This window comes from Zophobas morio, unplaced genomic scaffold (genome assembly GCF_036711695.1).
Source record: "Zophobas morio isolate AGI-343-1 ecotype UQ-CSIRO unplaced genomic scaffold, CSIRO_AGI_Zmor_V1 ptg000024l, whole genome shotgun sequence".
Taxonomy (NCBI): Eukaryota; Metazoa; Arthropoda; class Insecta; order Coleoptera; family Tenebrionidae; genus Zophobas; species Zophobas morio.
The window spans coordinates 19183238-19204572 of record NW_026972129.1 but is presented as its reverse complement, the minus strand read 5'-3'; the positions used below and the strand labels follow the sequence as shown (position 1 = coordinate 19204572).

At 32.0% G+C, this 21335-nt stretch overlaps 2 long non-coding RNA genes across 2 annotated transcripts; both read left to right on the top strand.

The window, feature by feature from the left end:
* The first annotated feature begins 1059 nt into the window (after positions 1–1059).
* On the top strand, positions 1060–1593 carry LOC135135411 (uncharacterized). The gene is made up of 2 exons (XR_010281533.1): positions 1060–1148; positions 1225–1593. It is a non-coding gene; the product is annotated as an uncharacterized LOC135135411 (long non-coding RNA).
* Positions 1594–2268: 675 nt separating this feature from the next.
* Positions 2269–2815, top strand: LOC135135425 (uncharacterized). Its single transcript, XR_010281539.1, has 2 exons — positions 2269–2378; positions 2446–2815. It is a non-coding gene; the product is annotated as an uncharacterized LOC135135425 (long non-coding RNA).
* Positions 2816–21335: the final 18520 nt, after the last annotated feature.

Sequence of the window (21335 nt, the reverse complement as noted above, 5' to 3'; positions counted from 1 at the left end):
ACGTACTGTAATGCAAGATCAACCGTGAATATGTGTGAATAGCTTGAATTTTGAATAATTTGTATTATTTATCAATTAATATATTGTATTTAACAACATTTTACATATTTTCAATATATTCATTTAATAATACTTACCTACTTTGTGTAATTTAAAACTCTTTAAATGAAATACTTATTGTATATCTTAATTTATTGAAAGTAGATTTTAAGTAGAAAAATAATTAAGTACTTTATCTTTAAAACGTGTAAGTTTAGTAGATATATTAGATAATATATTATACTTGTTATACTATTATATATCTTAAAGTTATATTAATTTATTCAAAGTAAATTTTAAGAAAATAAAACGAGTTAATATATTTTAATTTTATCTTTATTCAGCAGCTGTACATTTCTTACGATTTTTTTTTTGATCTTGCACTACAGTACGTATGGATGAGCGCTGCGCACTCACCGCCCTCTATCTCAAAAACCATTGATCGCATCAAAAAATATTTCAAATAAAATTTGTCCCAAATTTTATGCTCTACAATTATTATAATAGACTTAACATCATTGGAGCAATAGAAACCGAGATAATAGCGAAAAACTCTTAATTTTGACTTTTGACCTTGAATAACTTACGATGCAGACACGAGATTTTATGAGACTTTTGAGACAACTTTTAGAATGCCAAAATTAAGGTATACAAAAAAATTCGGCTTATTATCTCTCATTCCGAGGTTGATCCCTTTTTTATGCTAAAGTGACTGGACTATTTGAATTATTTTCCAAAAACTTGCGGGTGTAAGGATAAAAATATGTTATAGTAAAATATATATATTATATGTTTTATAATATATATATATATATTATAAAACAACAACAAAGAGTTGGTTATGGGTTCTGTTGCAAACCATTCAACAGTTCCGCAGATTATGTGTCTCATAGAACCGCCAAGGAACAGAATAATTTGTCAGTTGTCTTGAACACAATACTGTGAAACTAAGATATTTAATGGAAAACAAGCTTATCTTATCTATATCTTATCTGTAACTCAAACCTGGCCCTCTACTGACATTTCCACTGTGGCGTTCGAAAAGTATTGACGTAAATTATTATCAGCTCTGTAATAATTCAAAATGTCTTTCAAAATAACCAAAAAGAGTAAGTACCTTTCGTTAAACTTTTCAGTTTTTTTGTGTCACAAGTAGTTAATGCCGTTTTTTTTTTCTCATTTCAGTTAAGAAATTCTTGCCTCGAGTAATACATCCAAAAGCCGTAAAACAAGATGCTCAATTTATCAGCATTATTGGTACCTGTGCGATTGTTTGCCTGCTAGTATTGCCGTTCTTTTTAAAGAGCCATACGACAGTTCTGGCTAAAACGCATTACAAACAAATAACTATTGCAGCTTGTACTACATAAATCACGCTACATCACACAAAAGAAAAATTATTTGGTCCATTATCAGTGAACCCGTCAAAATTAGTTGGCTTTAGGATACCGAAGACTGCGCAGTCATCGAGTGAAAAATCAGAGTGCGAATTTAATACAAATGTATTCAGAAAACCGTGTGATTTATGTTGTTATTAAATGTTATTCAATTTTATTCTGATTTTATTGACTTGCCCTCTTTCTTAGTAGATATTGTGTGAAACATCATGTTAAAAAAATAAATCAATATGCTAACAATTTTTATTTTAGAGCATATTTTATGATGCAACATTTCAAAGAATTGTTGTAATTTCTATAAATGTACGTAAAAGATAAATATTATTTTTTGGTATCTTTGAGTACCGTTTGCGTCAACAATGATGATTCATAAATTTAATTTAATTTAAATTCAACGGAAGCTTGCAATTCTCATGATATGAAAATCCAAATAAGAAAGCTTAATCTAATTACAAATTTCATTTCAAGAAACTTAAAAGATATTTATAATCAAAAAAATTATTTGGTGAAAAATGATAAAAGATGATAACGACTGTCATTAAAGACGGGATTGTAAATCAGACTTTAGGGTTGATAAAAAATAATTATTAAAAGGTTTTCAATTCAATTTCAACCCTCCACACACCAAATCTTGAGTTTTACTACTGAGGAACTTTTCGTCTGTTGAAAGCGTTGGATTATTGGGTGTTTTAAAATTTGATCTCTTAAGTGAACGAAACATTGAAATTTGAACTATAACTTTTGATCTGGTGATAAATGATAATAGACAGTTATCTTATCTACTATCTACTAGGTATTTAAACCTGACCATCAATATTCGCTAACATTTTCACGGTGAAGTTTGAAAAGTACTGACACAAAGTGCATTCGTAAATTGAAAGCCGTTGATAATTGTGTAATAGTTAAAAATGCCATCCCAACTGCGATTGAAAGTACCCAACAGTAAGTACCTGCTGTTGAACCTTTCAACTTTATTGTTTCACAGTTAGTTATTGTCATTTTTTTATAGTTAAGAAATACTGGGGTAAAGTAAGACATACAGCAGCCGAAAAACAAGACACCAAAGATGCTGCCTTTATTGTTGTCTGCGCTTCTGGTTGCCTGCTACTCATGTTGTTATTTTTAAAGGGACACGCTAATGTCGTCACCCAAACATATTTTAAGCAGAAAACGATTGTAGCCTGTACAACATAAATCAAGCCATATCACAGAAGAAAATTTTTTGGTTCTATATCAGTGAGAAATGTCAAAGGTAGTTGATGTCAGTTAGAGTACCGCAACTGCGTAATCATTAAATGAAGAAGTGCTAAGTTAAAATAAATGTATTCCGAAAAAGATGTGATTTATGTTGGTATTAAATATTTATTCCACTGTTTAAATGTTTTCTGATTCTTTGCCTTAACCCGCATTGTGTAAAACTCCCTGTTAATAAATAACTGTGGTAAAAATGTTTGATCTAGAATTCACTTGAGCAATAAAAATAGGATCCAAGACAGATATGGATTTTTGAAAGTCTGTCTTTGATCGTTCCATTTTCAACTCAAAAATCCATGCCTGTCTTTGAACTCTTTGATCGTGTTTTTAGTGATCTTTTGGTATAAGATTGCAAAACATTGCGTAATTTTTATAAATATACTCAAAAAATACGTGTAAGTTGTGACGTATCTTTGAGTACCCTGTATTTACTTCAGCGAAAAGTGATTATTAATAAAAAACAATTGGTTTAATTCAAAGAAAACGTTCAGTTCTGATGATATGAAAATCCAATCAAGAATTTGGTCTTTGGATACAATTATAATCACCAGTTCCCGATAACATTAATCTTTTCCCGCGTGAAAGCTGATTTAATCGGGATGGCTCTTAGCTATGTTTGATGATTCAGACATTTCAAGATCACCACGTCATAATCACAACTCGATTCGCTCGCGAGAAGGGGGGGGGGGGGGGGGAGAACGTGGACCGTCGCAACGCATCTTAACCAATTTCAGACTTTTTAAGGGTTATGTTTTTGTGTCGGGAGTATTAACACTTATTGTATTATCCAATAACTTGATATCATTGGCTTGCAAAATTAAATATGGTGTGTCTACAAAAATTGTTATTGATAGAAATAAATACAGGTCACTCTTAGGTACGTTCAAGGGAATGTTAAAAACATTATATGTTTTTGGCATTTCCTTAAAAGTACCTAATTTTTATGAAAATCCAGAATACGGATCCTTCAACTGTAAACGAACATCATATCTCTTAGCTTACGTATCGCACGCACTATCGCGTTAATACTATGGTATTTATACCGAGTGATCAAAAAGTTTTCAAATTACAGCTGGCCATGAAAATATTTGTCGTGTCCTGACAACAGTGCTCAACTAAGTACATAGTTTATTAAGAATAATTATCTTACCTATGTCTTAATCAGGTTTGCTAACAAATGGGTTAGTTTATCTATTTCGCTCAAATGAGGTTTGACAGACACTTTTTTAAGACAAATTAAAACAGACAGTTCACGGTGTGAAAAAATTGAATTTCTATTTTTATTAAACACAACTGTATCACTTAAAGGAATTATTTGGTTCAGTATCAGTCACGAATCTTTCTCGATTTCTCGACACAGTATAACGTTAATATTGTCTAGAAAATGCCAACGTTGCTGGTGAAACGCATCGACAATTTTTGTAATTTTGTATTTTGGGTGTTAGAGGAGTAATAAACTCTTAAAAGTCAAGTGGATTTTAGGATATAAATGATATAATATACAAATAAAGTGCAAACTTACTACAATAGTTTTCCGATAATGATGTAACTTTTGCGGCTATTTGTTGTTTGATTTTCCTGCTGCTTAGTTTTTACTCTAGAGTTCATTTTGTGATACAATATAACACAAGATTTTTATAATTCCTTCAAATGTGCTTAAAATTTACGTTTTAATTTTAACGTATCCTTGAGAATATTTGTTATACTATCCTCAAACATATTTGGCGTTTATGACTTCACACCAATTTGACTCCCATTATAATTCAATAGGCCGTCACAACCGGATGTCTTAAACCCGCTCACCGATACCTACCTGAAAAGACCTTTTCTGGTAAAAGCACAGGACAGGACTGAGTTTTGCATTTACCGACAACTGCGCCTTTCGAGTTTTTTATTTTAAGTAAAAACAAAGTAACTTTGTACTCAATCATTTTTTATTACAGCACAACTATTTACTTATTAACTACTACTGCTTATTTATTGATCGAAATAGTCACTGTCATCATCATTCGACTCTTCTAAATTAATAATTAACGGTGTTATCAACCGTGCCCTGTACTGGTCTTCTTCTTTTGTGGAATGTCGTACACAATTGGCCCACATTTCGGCAGTTATTTTGGAAGCTTCTTCCCTAATTATGTCAATTGTTGCACTACTAAATTTTGGTGCCGTATTATTCCTTCTTATATTATTTTTCATTTGCGACCAGATTAGTTCGATGGGGTTAAATATACAATGGTACGGCGGAAGTCTAATCACCCTAAATCCACGATCTCCCGCCATAGCATCTATTTTATATTATTTTTCGAGTGTGTAACACTTCTAATAATTGTGTCTTTGTGTAATTTTCTTCAAAGTATAAATCATGTTCTGTAAGGAAATTTTGAAATTTGAAAATTTTAACAAACAAAATTACTCTGAGTCCGGTCCTTCGCGTCTCGACCGTCCCTGGCACGCCGAAAAGGTCTTTTCAGGTAGGTATCGGTGAGTGGGTTTAAGACATCCGGTTGTGACGGCCTATTGAATTATAATGGGAGTCAAATTGGTGTGAAGTCATAAACGCCAAATATGTTTGAGGATAGTATACCAAAAAAACTTATGATTGATGACAAACTATAGATTGAATACAACGGAATTGTGCAGTTATGAAAATAAGAAAATACAAAAAAATGGTCTTTAGATATGATCATAATCATCAAGTATCCGCTAATAAAAATAAATCTTATCTATAGCTCATAAATGATTTTGCAAAGGTGAACATTTTATCCTAGTAACATCAAGTGTATATTAAATGTGGCTGTAGGTGAAAACCCAGAGATGATTTTACGCTGGAAATAGCGTTATAAGTACTCACTTTTTGTAGTGAATTGTCAATTTGTGCTTTAAAAAATGCAAAAATTACTTTGGTTAAAAGATTTAGGTACCATTTTCATTTGTCATTTTTGACAGCATAATTTTAATTTACCTTAATAATTCATTAATACCTTTATTTCAGTTTTTTCTTATTCAACTGTTAAATCTAGAATTACTCTTTATTCAAAAATTAAAGTACCACCACCTGTTGAATTAAGTTGGTACCAAATAAAACTTCTCTAGGGCTTATTTTTACACTGGCAGGTTGGTAGAACAAAAAAAATTAAATTTGAAATTTTATGATAAAAATGTCAAAACAAAACAAATAAAATCAACGTGTTTTGGATGAAAAGCATGATCATCTTAACCTCAATTTTTTTAACACCACATCTTGGCACTAAATATCTCTGGAGGCATTTGTCGGTTGAGTTTTCGTACTATGTTGCCAGTTGAGTGGTCCTTTAATTTCTGAACAGATAATAAGTTTAGTTCAAAATACTTTTTTCTTAGGTTGGCGGCGGGTCCTATCATATGACATTCTTTTCTTAAACATGTGCCTTGTTGCCAATGCTGTCATTAATTTGGCTAATTTACTCCTGTCACCAGTTATTATTACCTAAAATAAATTTCTAACAAATCACAATACTGCCAACTGAACTGTCAGATTTTCATAGAATTTGGAACAATCGTGAATGGTTGTCGTAGTATTAGAAAAACCGTAATGTCATTACATTTGTCTTTTAAAATATTTCTTTAAATATAAATAAAACAAACTGTAAAAACGAAAATCTAACGTACACAAAATGATGAAGAAAAATTGGTCTAAAGAGTTTAGCCAGTACTTCCCTCGCTGTTGGAAACGTGACGACTGCATGCCTATTGTGTTTTTTTTCGCAGTAGATTTCATATATTTTTTTTTGAGTTACCCGGTATATGCAAATTCAAAAAATATGAATGGAATGATAAATTACAAGTACAGACTCATCATATTTTGTATATTCTAGATAGGATTTATTCGGCAAACTTTTGAGCTGACGTCAACAAGTTTTTGGAGGGGATAACCAACTATATTCTGACTAAAGATTTATGATGCTCTTTATAACCTTAAAATATCTGCAAGATTTCAAAGCATTCGGTTTTGTAGTTCTTGATTAACTCAATAAAATATATTCACGCATTCATTAATTTTTTGGAGTCACCCTGTATATAGAAATCCAAAAAATATGAATGGAGTGATAGATCACAAGTACGGACTCATCATATTTTGTACATTTTAGATATGATTTATTCCACAAACTTTTGAGCTGACGTCATCAAGTTTTTGGAGGGGATAAGCAAATGTTTTTTGAGTAAAGATTTATGATGCTCTTTATAGCCTTAAAACATCTGCAAGATTTCAGAGCATTCGGTTTTGTAGTTCCTGATTAAATCAATAAAATATATTTACGCATTCATTAATTTTTTTGAGTCACCCTGTATATGCAAATCCAAAAAATATGAATGGAGTGATAGATCACAAGTACAGACTCATCATATTTTGTACATTTTAGATATGATTTATTCCACGAACTTTTAAGCTGACGTCATCAAGTTTTTGGAGGGGATAAGTAAATATTTTTTGACTAAAGATTTATGATGCTCTTTATAGCCTTAAAACATCTGCAACATTTCAAAGCATTCTGGTTAGCAGATTAAAAATTAAATTTCAAAATATTGTTTTATAATTTTGATTTTTTTTCCAAAAATCTGGACGTTTCGGGTGAAAAGTCGATTCAGAGTTGTAAACTACATGTGTAGGACTATGTTATTTTATACAATTGAAAACCCATTTACTATGTACAATTTTGAAGTGACGTCATCGCATTAGTGGTGGGGATGATTAGACAAATTTTGGTTAGCGTTTTACCATCTACATGATATTCTTAATATAAGTACAAAATTTCACAACAATCGGTCGAGTACTTTCGGAGATTATCTGTCTAATAAAAATCCGGGACAACAGACGGACAGACGGACAGACGGACGGACAGACGGACAGACGGACAGACGGACGGACAGACGGACAGACGGACAGACGGACAGACGGACAGACGGACAGACAGACGGAAATGGGAGACCTATTTCTTCGTCTTCTAGGGGTCATGAAAGATCGAGAAAACGTAAAAGTAGAGAGTCGACCGACGGACTCAATTACAATACTTCCTTTGCTTACGCTCGGGAAGTAAAAAGACCCGAAAGAAAAAAGAGGATAACGTTGAAAGCTGTTGTAAATCAGGCTTAAGTTTTATAAAAAAATATTGGTCACAAATTGTTTAAACAGAACTTATCTCGTCCTTGAAGCATCAAATTCTAACAAAATAATTAAAAATAACTGGGAATGTTGAGAATACAACATAAATTTCAAATAAGATTCACTTGAACAAACTTTATCATGACGTCATTAAATATTTGGTGAGGATGAGTAGATGAATTTTGAACATTGTTTCACAATCTACTTGCAGTCCAAAGATCTCACAATAATCAGTTCAGTAATTTCGGAAATTATCTCTCTAATAAAACTACCCCCAAACAGACCACAGCGGTCAGACAGAAGGAAACGGGAGACCGACAGTTTCGTATTCTACGAACTGAAGCGTCTAAAAAACATGAACTTAAACATTCGTCCAAGTAACATTTTTGACATTTTTATCCTCGTTTATTCAATTAAACTTTTAAAATCTAATTGATAAAACCGTAACGTAAAATAACGACAAAAATAAAAATCTTGCTAGAACTGCGTTCTTTTAAAAGTTGGTGCACTATAGTTTAATTAGTGTTTAGTGGGTCTATTTCTACATATAAATTATCCAAAAAAGAAACAAATATCACGCAAAAATACAATCAAACCAGAACACAAAATTTTCCCAATCTCCATTACGTAACAGTAAAATCTAAGTCGCTGATTACGTGATGACAATACCAGCAATTTACCAAGCCATTAGCTAATTGACTGCTGACTCTACTCCGTTCGGAACTGAGTGGTGGCGGCGTCATAATCCTGCCGGTAAGCATGCTGTATGAAAGAAGACTTTCAACCGCAGCAATCCCTGCTACCTGCACCCTCCAGCCTCCATGATAAGAATCGTCCTGTTTACCGTGCGTACGTACTAGCAATTCTCATTTGTACCGCTGCTGGTGGAAACACATAAGGGCTTAAAACGCAATCTGTTTACAAGTCACCCGTATATATTTCCCGTAAAGAACATCTCCATTTGTCAACATCAATATTATTAATATCTTCTTTGGCGAATCCAGAATGAGTATTTAATTATTAGGCTGTGTACTCTGCAATGCCGTAAGAGAATCCCCTAATTATACAGAATCCTGGGAATATTATTATTTACACAGGTTTCAGAAAGCAGCTCCAGATTTGAGTGATATAGTTTATCACCGTGCGAGAAATGGATTATAATGTCTTAATCCATTATCTTAATCATTCAAGACACACTCCGTCTGAAGATGACAGATACGATACGAGAAACCTTCAGGGAGAGCGAACTAAGCCCGCATTTATTTACTCAACGTGATAACTTACATTTTAACAGACACCCAACACTTACTTTGCATCATTTAATATATACAGTGTCCTAAGAAGATAACCGACGAAATTTTCTAATTTGCCTCGGATTAAGTCACGCCAGCTTTCACGGATTTCTCGTTTCATTTCAACCTTTAAGCCGTCAAAAGTCCTGTTTCGTGGAAATTTACTCTTATCTCATTTATTTTCTTCGTTACTTGGTTGGAATTTTTCATGAATGTAATAATTACTTTAATTATTTTTTTATGGGTATCATATTTTTTATAGTCAACTTAGGCGGAAAACACACCACTGCTGCTAAAATATAGGCTACAAGCTGCTGAATTAAAAGTGTTAATTATAAGTTTGGATTACAAAGTGGTATCTTTCTGATCTAATACTTGGTTCTTGCTTGTTTGGTTAAATTAGGTTTGAAACGATATCTGTAATCTGATAGAATTACGTTGCTTAGATAGTTGTTAAAATAATACCCCACATATGCGGGAATTAAGTATAAATACTTTGATTATCGTTTTTGATGTCTAGATATAGAACGTGATTAACTGGAGAAATCAACGAACAGAGTACAAATAATTCACAAAACAATATTCAGATATCAGTCACATGGCTTTTCGAAATGTCTAGACTTAGCCTTTCAACAATTAAACATGAATTCAATTTTTAAGAATTATCATAAACTTCATAAAATTGTCCTGGAGTGTCCCAAGAGTCGGAGGGCAATCACCGTAAACTATTGAAGAAAGTAGACATATTTAAAATTTGACAGCTGCACTATTTACAAGTTGGAAGTGGTGAATTTTGCCTTGCACTGAACAAGTTTTAAAATTATATTAACCGAATGATTAAGTTTGCAGGTTGTCAGTTTTCTCATGTTTTCTAATGAAAACCCTTGTATTTGAAGTTGACTCTAAGCTTTATTTTGGTACCAAGGTTGTTGAGGTTTATTAATACTTTCAAAATAGTGTTAGGATAAACCTTAACAGCTTTGATTTCAAATTAAAGCTTACTTAGAGATAAACTTGAAAAGATTTTAAAACACAGGTGTCCCATTAAAAAAAAATAAAGTTGGAAAACTCACAATTTTCAAATTAAGAAAAACGCAAGATTTCAGACTTCCATCTTTAAATCTGGCGAAGTTAACAATTTTTTGCAAATATTTGGCAAACTGTTGATTAAAAGTCCTTTATAACTGATATCATTTTTCATCTTTTAATTATAAAATTTGATTTTGTTAATTTCATCTCTTTTTACGTTAACCCCTTTAAATTAAAATTTATGGATTTCAAATGAGTTTTCCATTGCAAAATTTTATGGTGACTTCATCAATATTTTAGTAAAGACACATATCAATTTGGATAAGCGCAGTGTACTACGAAAATTTCGGGAAAGTAGGACGAACAGTTCTTGATTTGATCACTAAAATAAATTGCCTTATACATGAATTATTTTGCGTCACGCTATATAACCAATTCTGAATAACATATCAATCACAACAACAATACACATCGAACTCGCTGGATTGTTAATAGTTCTTCTGCTAGGAAGAAGTTCGAAGACCCGATTTCGGACTGACACAGATGCATGATTCTAAGAAACATAAACTCAGAACAACAGGACACGGAGACAGCGGACCATCACAATTTACAATTATTTCTGCTTATTTGATAACTCGCATAATTCTTTAAACGCAATCAATATTTCTTAACATTTTGAAAGTAAACTAAACACGAGATATTTTTCATATATACAAACAAAAAGATTGCTAGGCGTATGTTTTAAGTGAGTTTTTTCACATCAAGATTTTGTGATGACGTAATAAACATTTTAGAAAAGATACAGGTATCATTAAATACGAACAGTGTAATACTAATAATAATAATACTGTAGTCTTAAATGTTCGGGAAAATGGGTAGACCGTTTTTGGTTTAACTACAAAACGCGTTGCAACGGCCCTAAGCCTCAACAGCGCCCCCAAGTAAGTAAGTAACAAAGTGTAACCAATAGTTAGTTAGAATAAAAGTATTTTAAACTGAATCGAATTAATAAAAAAAAATTACTGGCGGAAATCGAATTTGGACCCTAGCCTTTTGTTTGCCAAGTTGATGGTCTTCCAACAAATCTGCAGAATTGACTTGTCCGAGTTCGTATTTATGTATCTAAAGAACAGGAAGGGTTAAACGATCAAAATTATAATAATAAAATAATAAACAAAGTCAACGTGGATTCATAAACCACAAATACAGAAGTAAGGCATTTTCGCATAAAATATAAATAACCTTCAATAAAAATTACTCACAGACACATTTTAGTTAGCGTTTTACCACCTACATGATATTCCAAACATACATATAAAATTTGACAAAAATCGATACCCTTAGTTTCGGAGATTATCTATTTAATAATCGGACAGTAAAAAGTGATTAAGAAAGACAGCAATTAAATGTGTCCGCTCTAGGGAATGAAACAATACGAAGAAAATACCAAGAAGAACAAAAAGAGAATGTAGACATCTAGAAGAAGAAGCAAACCTGAAGGAGAGATTGTTACAAACAGGAAACGTGTTAGGAACAGCTGCTAACATGAGAAAAAACAACAAAAAGAATAGTCTCAAATTATTTGGCGAAGTCTGACCAAGAATGCAAAAAGAAAATAGGGAATAGAACAGCATACAAAATAAAAATGTCACAGGCATGCATAAAGAAAGACAAAAAAGAACGGAGAACTGAGAAGAAAGGTTAAAAGGATGCATGTGGTGAAAAGAAAAAATACATCGAATAAAATCTGAGAAGAGAAAAAAATCACCGAAAAGGATACAAAAATTTCCAATAAAACATTTAAAAAAAATAGTAATGAATCCCAGACGAGCACAAGTAGTTAGATGATACTGTTTCTAGAACAGTTTGACCTTATTTGACCTGCCTTAGAAACGGTACCATTTTCTGTCGACAGGTCATTGACCTGTTTTAGAACCGGCATCATTTTTTATCGACCAATTTGGCATATCTTCTAGAAACGGCATTATTTTCTGACGACCATTTTGACCTATTTTAGGATCCCATGTAGCAAAATGTTACTTGTCACGGGACGCTCTCTGTGATAGTACTTTTGCTTGGAATGTTCAGATTTATAAATTACATAAAGATCTAAGACAGGCAAAAGCGACAGAGGATGTAAACTTTAGGATAAATAAGAAAAGTTATACAATGTTATAAAGGGGGCACACCACAAAAGAAGAAAGAATATAGAAGACTTAGAAGTAGAATGGGGAGAAAGGGAAGAGGTGAAATTTGGAACACTTATCACTGAAAATGGAGAAGAATATAAGAAAATAAATTTAAGACTGTAAAAAGAAACAGCAACAGAAGTTTTAAAAAACCTAATAAGATCTAAATTAGTCTCAAGAAAGGCAAAACTGCAAAACTGCATTCGCATGACTCAGACAGAAGAACAAAAATTAAAGATCTGATCAAAAAAACGAGTCAAGAACTCACATGCTGTCCAATATTACACAGGATCTCAAAGCGACAAGAATAAAATGGGTGGAATGCTTAGAAAGGATGACAGGTTTTTTTTATTGTGATTTAAAATTAAATTATAGTTAATCACTGTTATTATTTTATTAACTTAAGTAGTAATTATAATTTTTTTGTTGGAAATCTATAAACTTATTTAGTACTAACATACCTGTTTAATTTTTACTACGATATGAGAATAATTTAAATTAAATTTATGTTTACTGCAAAATAATGTTAAACTCGTATACCCGTAATATACCTATGTGTTATCGTTCGGATTCTGAATAACTTAACACGATTAAGATCTTAGCCTACAAAAACCACACTTCCAGCAATTTACATATATTAGTGTACAACACTAACGTAGTCAAAGACGAGATCTTCTTGTGCGTTGCATTGCCACGCTTATTTATTTATTAAATTATCTTATAGGCGTAAGAACTTTTGCTTGCTTTTTTTAACCAGCAAAATAGTTAACGCACATTAAAACAGACTTTTGTTTTTATCACGAATGAGGTTATTATTTACTGAGATAAAACAATTTAGCATTTAGTACGAAGATGCAAAAATAAATCAAGCTAATCAGGAAAAAATACGTAGCAAATAAATAAATTCGCCGAAAATAATTTATCTCAAGACATTTTTGTTTTATTATAAAATTCCTCACACATCTCATTCAGCCAGCATCGAAACCTTCGAACGAAAAACATTCTGCAGATATTTTCAATCTTCCACCACTGATGCCATGATTAATGATCGTAAAGAGTAAATTGAGATATATGATTGAAGATATGTGCGTTCGGGGTTATTGTTATGGGTACTTTTATGATAATACGGCCAGATAAAAGTGAAAAAACCATCAAAACGATGTGTTTACGCGGTTATACTTTTTATGGAGAAGGAGTCAGTTAAATCGTTGCTTTCTGTTGGAGTTCTATTAGCAGTTAAAGTCCAGCCGACATGTTTCAGAGATATCATCTTCATCTCGCACAAAACAACTCCAAATCAGCTTATCTAAATAGTTAAACGTTGTTTCTAACGACGCAAATTAACAGCTTTGGCGACTCTCGGTATTTCATATTTATCTCAACTCAAAGCTTAATACAAAAAATTCGTAAAAACAAGTACCTACCTATCCAAATGAAAGATAACACAAATAATTTCGAATTGAGTTGTGAAATAATAATAATCGAATAAGGGGAATTGCAGAATTTACAAAACATATTCTGTTGAAAACACAGTTGACATTACATTAATGATTTTTTTTAAATTCCTCATAGAAAAATAGAGTTAATTCTATTTGTATCAATGAATCTTCTACTTTTGATTTGTGTAATGCTGCTAAATTTTTCTAACTATGTACTGTGAATTAGGTGATCAGTTTAATTACCACGCTAGTGTGGTAAAATTAGATTACCGCAACCACTTTTACCACAAACAAGAATCTTATTTTGTTTAAGTTGTTTTTTAATTATGAATTATTATGAACGATTCTGAAATAAATAAAATCAATAACTATCGTCGATATTTAGCCGTTTTATTCATAAAATAAGAATGTACAAATTGAGAAATCAAATAATTCAAATTAATAATGTACACGTTATAATATCCCACCTCCTGACAGCAAACAAACACAAATTCCATGCGTGGGATCGTGTCATGTTAGAATACAACACCACGTGATAAATGGAGATAACGCCTTGGAGCATCAACATGACACAGAAAAGGATTTCATATGAGATACTTTGGTTAGAACCCGAGAAGAGTTCTTTCTGCACAAATATTTGTTGATACAACAGAAACACGACACTTCTTTCGAGTTACAGCAAATTCGTATTAAATCCAGAGGTATTTCAAAAGAATGCTGTTGATCTTCTATCAATTACCATTAAAATAAAATTAATGGCACAATCGTTAAACTAATGCTGTTTTAGTGTAATGTATTCCTCAGGGTCGGCACTTGTCCGAGAAGAATGTGCGAAATTTAGCTAATTAAATGTGAGGAATCTCAGTTAAAAATAAATAAACATTAACAGTGTACGGAAATATTTTGTCATATTTTTTTATTTTTGGTTTAAATTCTTTAAAAAATTAAAACTAAAATGGTACTAGTTTCATCTACTACAATTAAAAAACATTTAACGCATGAAGTAATTAGCGCTATCAACGTCTCGTAATTTATGAAGAGCCCAACTTTTAACTTTTTAGTACTAACATCGTGTACGCACGGTCATTAAAGAATTTAAAACTCATCAAGAAGACTTGTTTATCTTGTACGTATCTATTACGTACTAAACGCAGTACAAATGGCTTGATAACCTTTGGAGAAATGTAAAATACAAACACTGCATGAAGCTTGGCCTACAAGAACGGGTCTAAGAACTTTACTCTTGCTCCTACACCTGCCAACTTGATCTGCAGGGTATTCAACTTGATTTTCAACTGATTACTTCCTCCCCGGGAAGAATATATTGCTCTGAATAACAAATTTAATGATATCGGTTCATTTTTGCTTATCTTAATCACCGCAGCAACCTATTGTAAAAAAATATATCATCACTCTTAACAACAACCTGGATCATGTCAAAGCAAGCACAACGTCTTAATTAAGGTAATTTATTTAAAAATCATATACTTGCAAGAAAATTTTTAAACTAATAATTACAGGATGCCCTCTGGACACTCTGCCTAGTTAAAATTATGCCATACGCAGGCCACGAAAAATCATAACTCACTGAATGAAGTCTTCATCATGTCAGGTTTAATTATAAGTTACACTGCTCATGATTCCGAATGTAATTTAAATTTATCTTCGTGCAGTCGTAAAAAATGTGCTCTTACAAACAACACAAATTTATTCCTAAAAGGTGGAATGTCAACGTGAAAGAAGTACCTCACAGATTAGAATCTTAAAAAAAGCACATTAAAGAAGGAAACTTAACTAAAACCCCTTTTATGCTAATTGCGTGGTAATTGTCCATATGCCACTTACGTTGTAATCTGAAAGTATTCGTGAACGCAGTAAGGATATACATACAAAAACACTTCAGCACATAAAGATCCATTATGTACCCCACGAATCTAATAATAATCAGATCACGCCAACCCTTTCAATAATCAACTCGTAGGAGCACTGTGATAATTACTGTTCGTTATCTTTATGTTCTCGAAATTTAATGGAGTGGCAAAAACAAGCAAGACTAAAATGTTTAGTTGGAATTTATCAAATACTTTAATTTTTAATTTTCCTCGTCGTGAGTTTGTCAGCTTTACGTCTGTGTTAGAGTAATAATTTTCGTGTTAGCTGCGTGTGCACGCATGGGTTTTAGTAAAAAAAACTTCACTATCAAGATTTATCAACAACTCAACAATATTTCATTAATAATTATAACACGGCGATATTTACTTTAGACACTTTTCTCAATATATTGTGCTAGCGATTTCCATAAACGTGTTTATTTAGCGCGTAATTTCAAAATTGACGTTTTCGACACTCCACTATATCAAACCTAATTTACAAAATATGCACATTTAGGTTTTTTTTATTGTTATCACCAAGTGTTGATCACTTTCGTTGAATATTTTACATCCACTGACTAATAATTATACCACGATTACCATTTTTTAGATCGATTTAATTAATTGATACGAATCTAATTTTCTATAATTTTAGTGCCTCATGACTACAAAATTGGCGATTTTACCAGAAACATTTTAATTTACGGGAATACTTAAGTGTCAGGAGTGCTACCATCCGTATCATTACAGCATTTAGTGCTATGATTAGATTGTCCATTAAATCATCCGATAATTTTAATTTGACATATCTAGCACAATTAGAGTATACTAGACCCCGATTTCATCAAAAGCAGCCACTTTTATTAAAAGCTACCTGAAGAAAAGGGAAGGCAGCAATTTAATATTAAGAAAATTACAAAGCGTGGAGATGATTATGTTTTAATATTGCAGTTAATTTATTCCATCTTGGGTGGGTTTCACAGAGCATTACTTAAACTTCTAAAATCTCTATCATAAATTATCTCAGCTGTTTAGTCACGGTGGATTCGGCTTTGCCCAACACGAGAATCGAAATGTATCTTGAATTTTAAATGAAGGCTGTAAAAATACTAGGTCCTGAACAAATCAAAGAGTACGAGAAAATTGCTACCTTCATTAAAACTTGTTCTTATGATTGAATATTCATATGAAAGTGAGAATATCGATGGGAGAGAGAAATATAACGCAACTGGAACCGTAAATTTGTGGACGTGGAGATTTCTCATTATATATACCATTCTTGTTAACTGCAGGCTTAAATGTTATTTACAAACATATAAGTTTACAAAAGTAAAAAAAAAGCTTTTAACAAAAATATACATTCTCTGTAATGCTATTTTTAGCAGAAAGCTGGTTTTGCGTGTATGTATATTTAAAGAGGATATGATCCCAGGACGGACGAGATGTGTTTTAGATATATTTTCTTTAACTACTTAAAAAATAAAAAACGTATTTTTTCAGGATGCTTCACTAATTTCTGTTCATAAGAATAATTATTTCGAACGTACGCCGTTTGAGGAACTGCTAGTTTCATTTTCTCGACATTTGAAAACTTCCAAAAGATTAAAAAGTAGGTCTCTCGCTCTGATCTGTTTGTTGTCTGTTGAGTTTGTTTGTAAAACGTTAATCAAAATTTGCCTAATCATCCCCACCAACAATTTGAAACCGTCTCCTTCAATTTTGCATAGTGAACGCTATTTAAATTTTATAAAATAACATTCTCCTATACTTGTGGTTTATGAATGCATTTGATTTTTTACCATAGATATCCAGATTTTCGCAAAAAAAATTCAAATAAGGGAAACGTAGTCTGAACGGTCGCGTGGTTCAGTTAGAGAAGCGTGTACTAATAACGGTTCGATCTTCTGATGGAGCACTTTTTTCTTATATTGTGAGTAGTATTATTTATGTAGATGGGTTATCATAAAATACTTAAATAAAATTTAGAAAAATCTAAATTTATAACCCTTCAAAGTAACTGTTCTCTCTTCATTATTTTCGAATTGATATATTTGTTTTCTCATCTTTTTGATTTCGTCACAAGAACTTATTAAATAGGTACATTCAATATAACTACAGATTTTTTTTTCAAATATAGGGCACCCAGGTTTGTTTTGTTTTAAACATCAGCTTCGATGTTACTCGTGAACACACACAAACAGGATTAGAATCACTGCTGGTTTAATATGTATTTGTTTTGCATTATTCACATGTACGACGCGGATGAATAGATTGCGTATTTTACAGTACATGTTGTACTGTGATATCGCAACACGTAAAGCCAGTAAAATCATTACGCGAAGCTACGAAAAGCAAAAACAATCCTACGCTACAAATTCAAAGCTACATTTCCAGTAATAACTCCGCCTACGCAACGACAACCTGTAAAAATATAACATTTTCTTCGATTATTTTTGGGTATAAAATTTTACATTTACAAAATAACGTACACTCGCACAATTAAACTTTGCACCTCGGAGCTCGGCTCCAAAAATATGACAAATCCATAAATAAAATAGGTACTTAACGTCGTCAATTGCAGATAATCTTAATTGGAGACAATCAGCTAATGACGCCAGTGATGAATCATCGTCGTCAAAGCAGATGCTATTTGAAGATAATTTTTGGAAAATAGTAATAGATCACATTTTTTTGGACTACCAAAACACCATTTTTTATGGTTTAGGAAAGTTTCACTATAGTTAAGTCCTCAATATATTGGCACGGTTTGGTAGAAGATCCCTCGATAACTGCAACTTTTCAGACTGATATTTATTCACTCTTAATGTATTACAAACTAAACACTGGAATCAATGAAAAAGCTGCCTTGACCCATTAATTCTTAATTTCGCGTCTGAAGAACTGTGGGCTTGGCCAGTAAAAAACGTGATTATATAGTGCGATTTCCTGCTCTGTTAATCCATACAAATGTTCAGATGTCAACGTATCACCTCCAGACTAGGCAGTTCGTAGGTGTTGAACAGGTCTTTAATCATTATAGTTTTTTCAGTTAGAGTTTTGTTGGAAACGAATTTATCATATTAATATTATTTATTTATATACTAAAGTACTTAGCTTATTTCATGAACCAACTTTTCCTTAAATTCAAACCATGATAATTAACTATATGTCCAACTTTCTGTTTCCACTAGAAACTGCAATAAAGATTTATCATTTTGCACTCCTTTCTCTTCTGAGTTTTTACGTATTAAATTGGTGACTATGACCTCCGAAACAGAAGAAACAGATTACTTGGAAATTTGAAACCAGCTTTAAACATATCGTATATGTTACAAAATGTTAACAGAACTATGTCTCATATACCTTGTTCATGCTTGTTTTCAAAATTATTCCAATTATATATTTTTTCAATTATTTCAAGAAAGACTTATCTTAATGGCAACAAAATAACGTATGTACTTGAGGACTAAGGTAAGTACTACGTAAATAACCAATTCCTACGTAATCAGTAAAAGACATGTTTTAGCGTCACTTAAGAACCACTTGAGTAAACAATGTTTTCATTTTTCACAACTCATATCAGCAGAAAAAAAGACCAACCAGTTCATAATAATAAATTACAAATTTTAATTTTAATTATTTTAATTTGAACGAGCTTTAAATGTACTTGCTGAAAAGAAATGTGGCGCAGACCTCCCCTTTTAATCTTACTCGTGGATAAAATCTTTCCTTATTCACTTCTACAAGAATAATTATTTCTTTAACAAATTACTTTGTGGTTTTCCTAGAAACAATTACAGTTATAAAAATAGATTTCTATAAAAAGGTAGGTATTTTTGGAAATTCGTGCAACTACAAATTTATCTTATTAAACTTATTTCAATAATTTTATTTACCCCAAATTTTTCATAAAAGAATTTGTTCGAAATGACATCATCAATTGTTTGATGGAAATAAATGATTTGTGAATTTTATTTAGTTTTTATTACAACTTCTATAAGTTAAGATAAAGATTCGTGTAGACTGTTAATGTGTAGCCCTTGACGTGGTTATTTAAGGCAGATAACCCACGGGAAAAAATAAGTTATTAGTACATGATTAACTTCCATTAATTGTGCAATATATAAGTATGTACACATCCAAAGAATGCGACGATTAGGCACGTGGCAAACTGCCGGATTTGAATGATTTTGTCTACTCAAAACAAAGGGGCTCACTGTTAACTAAGTTAAAATTATGCAAAACGTTTTGAGCATTATTTTGAAAAAGTGGCTGTTGTTATAATTCCAATTTTTTTATTACTGAATATAGGCGGGCGCAACATTATTGTATTCTCAAATTTTCGAGAAAAATGTGGTGAAAAAAAAATTTGTGACCCATGAGTCATCAGTTATTCAACGTTTTTACTGAACGACCGGTGCTGTCATAGTAGTATAAAATGTGATGATGAAATTTGGAATCTGGACGTCCAGAATAACAAATCAGGGAGGATTCATAAACCACAAGTACAGGAGTATGTTTTTTTTTTTTGTAAAAATTTAAATTGCGTTTATTAAAAAACAAATGAGAGGACGTCATCAAATTATTGGTGAAGATAATTAGTCAAATTTTGGTTAGCAATTTACCATCAATATTGCTGACATACACATAAAATTTGACAACAATCGATCCGACAGTTTCGAGGATTATCTGTCTAATAAAAATCGACACAGATGGTGGACAGATGGCAGACGACATACAACAGCCGACAGACGGCGGACCGACAGACGGAAATGACAGAACTACTTTTTCGTACTTTAGTGGTTATGGAACATCGAGAAAACATGAAAGTGACCACTCATGCGATGGACCCTATTACAACAATTTGTTGGCTTACGTTCGAAAAGTAAAAATTGTTTCATGCATAAGTTTTCTGAAATGCCCTATATGCCCTATAGTAATGCATTTTAAACCGTCTTTTTTCTAGACTCCAAATTTTTGGGAAAAAAAATAAAATTGTGTAACAACATTTTGCAGTTCAATTTTGAAACTGCGAAATCGAATGCTCTGAAATCTTGCAAAGGTTTTCAGATTATCGTAAACATAGTAAATCATTAACCAAAATGTACCTTTTTCCCCTCCAAAAAATTGATTACAGCAAATTTTTCAGAATAAATACTATCTAAAACGTGCAAAATATGAGTGTTGTGGTGTATCATATTTTTTAGATAACTTACACAGAGTGACTCAAATAAATTAATAAATGAGGCTCACTTCATTTTCCCGAAAATTTGGAAATACAATGCAGCACTTACTCAAAGTGATATGAGTTCTTACAAAAATGTTAATGACGTGATCACAAAATTTTTTAGTGGAAACACTCACTTAAAACATATACACAGCACCCTTCTTTACTTTCACTTTAAAAATACATACATAACTTATATGGGTTATCATAAAAAAAGCAAAATTATATCTTATAATTTTTCCAAAAATCTGGTTTTGTAGTACTGTACTTTAGAAGCGAGGGAAGTTCTGTCTAAATAACCTTAGGCCACTTTTTTAGATACAGCTGACGCGATATGTAAACAACAAAACAACTGTGCAGTTGCAGGTAAGTCAGCTATGTAGTGAAATAAACGTGTGCTTGCAATTTATTTTCAACCCAGTGGGGCGAGTATTTTGTAAATGTTAGACGTCAAC